Source organism: Anarhichas minor, unplaced genomic scaffold (assembly GCF_050575085.1).
Source record: "Anarhichas minor isolate MPS153535 unplaced genomic scaffold, ASM5057508v1 ptg000045l, whole genome shotgun sequence".
NCBI classification, from domain to species: domain Eukaryota; kingdom Metazoa; phylum Chordata; class Actinopteri; order Perciformes; family Anarhichadidae; genus Anarhichas; species Anarhichas minor.
The window spans coordinates 4,038,028-4,045,467 of NW_027466491.1; the positions used below are offsets into that span (position 1 = coordinate 4,038,028).

The 7,440-nt window shown below is 42.5% G+C and overlaps 1 non-coding gene across 1 annotated transcript; it reads right to left on the reverse strand.

Moving 5' to 3' along the window:
* Positions 1 to 4,449: 4,449 nt before the first annotated feature.
* trnal-caa (transfer RNA leucine (anticodon CAA)) lies at positions 4,450 to 4,560 on the reverse strand. The gene is made up of 2 exons: positions 4,523 to 4,560; positions 4,450 to 4,495 (listed from the first exon to the last, which is right to left on the reverse strand). It is a non-coding gene; the product is annotated as a tRNA-Leu (tRNA).
* Between the last annotated feature and the right edge of the window lie 2,880 nt (positions 4,561 to 7,440).

The window sequence follows — 7,440 nt, forward strand, 5'->3', positions numbered from 1 at the left end:
AGACAAGCAGGGACAGCCACATACTTCCTGGTCAGACACATTTTGAGGGCTGATGGAGTCAGGACCTCTGCCAAACTCTAACCCCATGTCACCCCACCCTGCCGCCCCAATGACATCACCACATAGCCCTGAACCGCCGGCCCTGAAGAGCCTAAAACACACACACATGTGCAGGCGTCGAGAATGCAGAAAGCGCAGACACGGTAAGGAATACCACAGGGTCACATTTTGACTGCACAAAAAAAAAAATGCAGAAATGTGCACACACACACACACACACACACACACACACACACACACACACACACACACACACACACACACACACACACACACACACACACACACACACACACACACACACACACACACAGCAGCTTCATTGCAGGCTGCTGCCTCTGAATCAAGTCATAAACGTGTATTACAGTTTTTATATTTTAGTGAAAAGGACAATCAAGAAACAACAGTATTTCCAACTATTTAGAAAATTATTAGATTTTGAAATGAAAATATTTGCATATTCAGCATCAGTAATTTGCCTCGACTATACTATGCTTTATTTCCCTAAATGTTTTTGGGCTATCTTGCGTTTATCAGGGTGGTATGACGTTGACTCTGGTCTTACATGAAAGGAAATATGTTGTATGTTTTTAATAGTTAAAATGACTCTGAACTCCTCAATTGGTAAACAGGGTTACAAGAAGAAAAAAAGGAATAATTAACCATAAATATAAAACTCACAACATTACAACATAATCTTAATCTTGATCATTTTCTCGATTCGCTAATTTATTGTTTGGTCAATAATATATATATATAGATATATATTATATCTATATATGTATAGCTATCTATATATCCATCTAAAGTTCACGCAGCTGAGGGTGATATTTCCAAATGCCTTATTTTGTCCCGAGCCAAAGTGCAAAACCCTTAGAGGCGCAAACACACACACACACACACACACACACACACACACACACACACACACACACACACACACACACACACACGCGCACACACAAACAGACACACACACACACACACACACACAAACCAGGAGTGGAGGGGTTAAGCCGGACGCTATCATACACTGTCCTGGGAGGAATTCCCAGGATTCAAGTCAACCAATCAGAGACCTGCGTTTAAAATACTGGCTCTTCAACTGGAGAGGCCATCCTCTTCACATGGACCACCATCTGTGTGTGTCCATGTTAGTCATTAGTGCTCCCACTGGGCAAAAATACACACTCATGTAACACATCCAGTGTTAAAGACCCCCACCCCCTGTCCCCAAACATGCACTCATACATCTACACACAGAAACACACATTCAGACTTTAACCTCTTAATGGAGATTTTTCACTGAAGAGTTTGTGGAAAGTCTACTTGACGGCCACTTCACATTGGAGAATATTCCTACTTGCTTTTAAACCCATTGTGTGTGAACATACGGGACACACACACACTCACACAGACTTTACAATACACTCTTGAATGACCTTGAGGATCCATTGATGCTTGCAGACATCCCATCTTCTCATATATCGAGCGTGGAGACACACAACACACACTTACTCCCCTTCCCTCATTACCGAGTCCCAAGGGACAAGACACTCAAGCAGCACTTCAGTGTTTGGTTAAAGAAAAGCTCTTTCTCTCCCGTTAGAGGGCAGACAGACAGACAGACAGACAGACAGACAGACAGAGGCAAAGAAAAAAATTACATGAGAAAAGGGCTACTTCCTCCTTAGAAACAAATCCATATTTTGGGTTAAACCAACTACTTCTGCACATTTAAGAACTTTTAAAAACACCAATTTGAGCCTTGAACCAAAGGCATTTTGAGATTAACAGGTTTAGAAAGAGCAATATAATCCTAAAACTATTTCATCTTCCAGCTAAAGTGATAATGTTTTGAGTCGGTTCAGTCGCACACAATCTTGAAAATCAAATCCAACATGAAACAGGACAGAAAAGTGAACAAAAGGGCAGAAAAGTAAAGAGAACATGTACGTCATGACTGAGAGAGCGAGAGGGAGGGAAGAGAAGGACCAGAAGTTGACTTGGTAGACGGGGAGGCAGGAGGAAGAGAGATTATCTCTCTCTAATGGCCAACTTGTTGACAGCAAAACTTTTCACCACCTCTATCTACACATCTAACGTTACTAACCCCCCCACACACACACACACACTTCCTCAGGTTTTATCAGCCCTGCTGTCAATCTGCTCCTCAGCTCAGGTGGGTCTCAGACTTTTCAAGCCATAAAAAGTGCGAGGGGAACCGGAGACGTCACCACCAGAGACGGCCTTGACATTCTGTCAGAACCTTCACATGTGCTGCCAGACGGAGAAAACTCGCCTTTCGCTGCTCTGTCTGCCCTTTACAAACAAGAAAGATGTCGGCTTTTTATGATGTACGATGATGACTTTCTTTTATTGCCTTTATTTCCTTTTTATGAATCCCAACGATGTTGCTGGATTAAATCAATGACACATTTTTTTTTTTTTAATGAACCATGTTTTAGTTGTGTTTTATGATGCCACTGAACAGATTTTTAAGTTCTTGTCTTCGGGATAAATGTGTGTGGAACAAAAGGACTGTTTCTAGATCTAGCCAAGTTCAAAGGTCAGCATAAACTGATGTCTTCTTACCAAACAGGAGAAAACACACACGAGCTCCTCCATGAAACCAGCCGTCCATAATCAACAAATAATAGCTTTTTGGTGTCGTTAACTGAATCCATCTCCAAAGTATTTACAGAGTATTCAGAAACATCCTGTCAATAAAAACCCTCTCAAATAAAAGCCTATCATTTAAACACACATCACTAAAGTTGAGTTTCTGCTTTTCTCAGAGCACATTTTAAGTTATCAAATCTTACAGTTCTTGTCATGTATTGGTATATTGTTTGATTGCACAGGGGACATTCACAAGCCACATATGCTCATACAGGCGAATAGACTAATATGTAGAGGGCCTATCTGTTATAAGCCAGCTTTTCACTCAAAATGTGGAGATCCTCCTCATGTCATTGCGTTTACAATACTTAGTCAGATGGGTGTCAGTGTGCAGTTAAGATGCCATGCAGCCTCTGGCCCAGATGAAGGCAGGAAGAGCAACTTCTCTATCCTGAGAGAAACATTTGTGCAACATTTCGACCAAAATAGTCCTGGTCTCCACCGCAACGCAAGACACACAGACACACACACAGACACACACTGCATTTCACCACTGTCATATGGGAGCCAAAGTCATGAAATAAGCCCAGTAAGTAGACTGTGACAACGGAAACATTGTGGGGACCAAACGTCTACAAGTTCAAATTGAGCAGCCCAAGTCTGAACCAGCTTTTTTTTTTCTTCATATCTGATGTGTGTGTTCTGTTCAGAATGTAAAAAAGTAACTCAAAAGTTCAAGAAATCGCCAATTAAAACTCCTAAAAGTTCTTACAACTGTCAGGACAACGATGAAAGAGCCCAACAGATATTACATACACACATCAGACCATCATAAAGGTTGAAACAAAAGCGTCTCTTAGACAAATCATTGATAGGTGGTCCATCATACCTCTAAAATCCACATTACCGATTACTGTTTGAGTGTGTATGCATTCTTGTGCTCTGTGGTTTTTCCTTTGAAAACTTTTTTTAGGTTAATAAAAATAAATATGAATGTGATGTTATGTTCTACCTGTTCTGCTGTGCTCGAATCCAGTTGTTGCTCAGCTCTCCAAGAAAAAGTTTGTCCTCCCACCATCCGAAGCGCTCAAGTCCGAAAAGTGTGACTCTCTGTCCGGCTGGGGAAACTATAGACAAGTCGGTGGTTTTATTGAAAGGGAAACCCCTTCAGCCCGCTGCAGAGCGCTCACTGCGTTACAAATGCTTCTAGGTGTCACATTAAATGTCCTCCCTTTCGCTGCTCGATCACCTTCACAGAGAAGTGCCACACGAAAGTTCTTGCGGGAGCGCAGCGCCAGCCGTGGACCTGTCGGTACCCAAAATGCCCGAACTTGTCATGTAGAAATGTAGAAATGTGGTCAGATATCAGCGGCAACGCGCTCCCCGCGGTGTACGTCTGTGTGCGCGGTGTGTTCAGCAACAGGTGTCGGAAATAAAGCGAGATTTCTTCACGGCCATCACAAGTTTCCAAACGCTCTCCAACTAATTACGCACTCAGAGGGAAGGGAGGCGGAGGGAGGGTGCTCTCCAAAAGTTGTTGTTTTTTACGCGCATCGAGAAACACGAGCGGAGAAGTTTGAGCCGGAGAGAGAGCGCGGAGTGAAACAAAAGAACTTCACTCTGTTGCTCCGTCTGCGCGCGGTGACGACTCTCCTCTGCTCTGATGTGGAAACCGCTCGTCTGAGAGAGACAACGTCCCTCCCGTTGAAACAGGAGGAAAGAGATGTGTCTCTCGACTAGGAAGCACGAAAAAAAAAAAAAAAATGCTGTCAGAAGTGGGATTTGAACCCACGCCTCCATTCGGAGACCAGAAGTCCCGTGGTTTAGGAAGGAATCACACCTTGAGTCTGGCGCCTTAGACCGCTCGGCCATCCTGACAACTCTGAATGACGCGTCATCTATAGACATTAAGAACTCATAGTGAATAACTTGCGTGTTATAAATTCACACAATTAACGCATTCGGCTAATTAAAAATCAGTACAGCTTCACTTTTGCAGCTGACTCAATGGTTTGTGAGTTGTTCGGGTATTTAAAGGCACAGTTCACCCCAAAATCAAAAATACACATTTTTCTTCTTACCTGGAGTGCTATTTATCGCCCTACGTGGTTTTGGTGTGAGTTGCCTTGTTTAGGAGATATAGGCATGTCTGCCTTCTCTTCAATATAATGGGACTATATTGCACTCAGCAAAATAAAACTTCAAGCAACAAGAAAAATACATATTTTGTATAGAGTAAACTGTCCTTTTGAGCCATTCTGTGTTCCCGTGATTTGACTCAGTATTGTGAAGTTGTAGACAAGAAGTCCCTTTGAGGAAGGCTTTGACCCTTCAGTCTGGCAGATTGTAGCTCTCAGCCATCCAGACAACTGACGGATGAGGTCAATGGGGACTTTTCAAAACTGGCTTTGGTTGCATTAGGCGGTGGAGCCCGCTATAAATCACTGAGAAGCTGAATCTCTCCGTCCCTACCACTCGTTGGGACAAGAAATTTCCTCAGAAAGCAATAAAAGTCAGAGGAATGCACAGCCGGAGGAGGAACAGAAGATAAGGAAGATGTCTTCAGTGTTGGATGTTTGGACTGTCCGTGGCTAACAGCTTATTTTAGGGAGCTCCACTCCTCTCACATTGTTTTTATTTCCTCTCAGAAGTTTTTCCTACTGCTCACTGCCTCCTTCTGTCCCTTCCATATTTTTCAGTTCTCTCCATCCACTGCTCCCTCCCGCTTCCCTCCATTCAGGTCAGTGATTCATTGACTTTACAAACCGTTTATTAGAGAAAATAAGGTATACAAAGAGCAAACAGCCAAAATCAACAAGCAACAGGTTTATGCCTTCAAACCACAACTGAAATCATTAATTATTAAGCTTGAAAACATGTAATATAGACTGAGCGTGTATGTTTAAAGTTGAGCTGCTGTTTGTTTTGGTCCCGGCTCTCCCTTCTCCTCTCTCTCTCTCTCTGTTTTCTCTTTCTCTCCATCACCCTCTCCTTCTTTTTCTTTGCACTCATGTGTGATGTGATGTGTGATGATTGAAACCACATCTACCCAAAGCCAACGCGAGCCCTCCCCACTTCCTCTGCAGTCACTCAGTTTTTATTTCTCCTCCCGGTCTCTCGCGTGTGTCAGTCCTCCTCCATAGTACAGTACATACAGAAAGACTGGATGTAGATAGGTTTTTAACGACGCACAGGTTCTAACGCTATCTCGGGGACATCTGTGCTTTGTTTGTGTCGTGAACCACCAATATCATCAGGATCTTATCAACGCCCAATGTCTGCAGAGAAAAGGTGTGTGTGTGTGTGTGTGTGTGTGTTTGAAACAAATCCAAAAGAGAAAACACACAAATACACCAGTATAGTATGTAATAATGGAAATAATGGATCAAACATTTAATTTAGTCACTTAAAGTTGAAATTATTCAAACAAAACTTAGTAAAAGTGAAAGTAAAACGCCTTTTCAAAGATTTAATACTTTATTTTAGTTTCATCACCATCCATCCACATTGTGCGACAGCAGTGTCCATCAACGGTGCATTCAAAAATCAAGGGGGATTGAGTCTACATCTTATGTTTTGAGGAAATGTATTATCAATATGTCTTTCTCTGACACACATGTTTGGTGTTTAAGTATGTAATGTTTTGCATATTCCTTTGATCTGAAAGGAGACGATGAGCTATGAGTTACGGCAGAGACAAGACGATGAAATAATGTCTGGTCCTCAGTGGGTTGTGTCTCCACTCTTTCCTACCTGTCTCTCCCTCCCTCTCTCTCTCTTCCTCCATCACATAAATCTGGCGGTCATACATGCGGAACTCTTCCTCCTTCTCTTTCTTGCTGCATCCATTCCCTTCTGTCTCCCTCCACTGGCTTTTATTAGGACAGTAGATGGAGAAAGCAGAACGGATCCTTCTACGCAAAAAAAAACCCAGGCACCGACACACCACCGAACGAAGCGTTGCCATATGTGAAGGTAAACATTGGCACATATGTTACGTTTACAGACTGTCGGGGAGTCGACTCAGAAGTGTTTTATTGTGTGAAAAGCGACGATGTTTCCACTCTGCTTGAAGATCCTTTAAGGCAAATGTCGGGGCATGTGGGCTGAAAGAGAGGCCCGCCTTAACAAACAGGAATCAATATCAGTTTAAGTGTACGCTATATTTCGCATATTGTCACCGCTTTATCTCGCTGTCTGACTTTGGATAAGTAACTCATACAACCCCACTTCAAAAATCCAAACTATACCTTTAAGACAATAGTAATGGTATGGCTTGATTGTCTGTGTGTGTGTGTGTATGTAAAGAACTGGAACAGGATGAGGCCTGTGCTGTGGAACAATGTCATTTTTTTGTGGGCGGATAGGAAAATAAACCACTAGTGACAAGATAAGAAGCACAGTTTAGAGGGAGATAAAGAGAGAGAGAGAGAGCGAGGGAGGGAGGCAAAAGGAAAGGAGGGGAAGGAGAGGTCATAAAAAGTGAGGAAATGAAACAAAAGGAAAGATGTTCGAAGCTCTGTCTTTATCATTTGTACGGAAGTCAAAAGACAAAAAACCAACAAATTAGTCCTGGCCTCTCTCACAGTGAAGGTGTGTGTGAGTGAGGATTCATCCGAGGGGTCACAAGACGAGAAAGAATATTTCTGTTTATTTTTTATGGCTTATTGTTGTTGTCTTCACCTTCTTCTAGTCTATAAAAACAAGAAACAATATGAGAAAAGATCAAATCACAGACAGGATCCTTCCACAGCAACA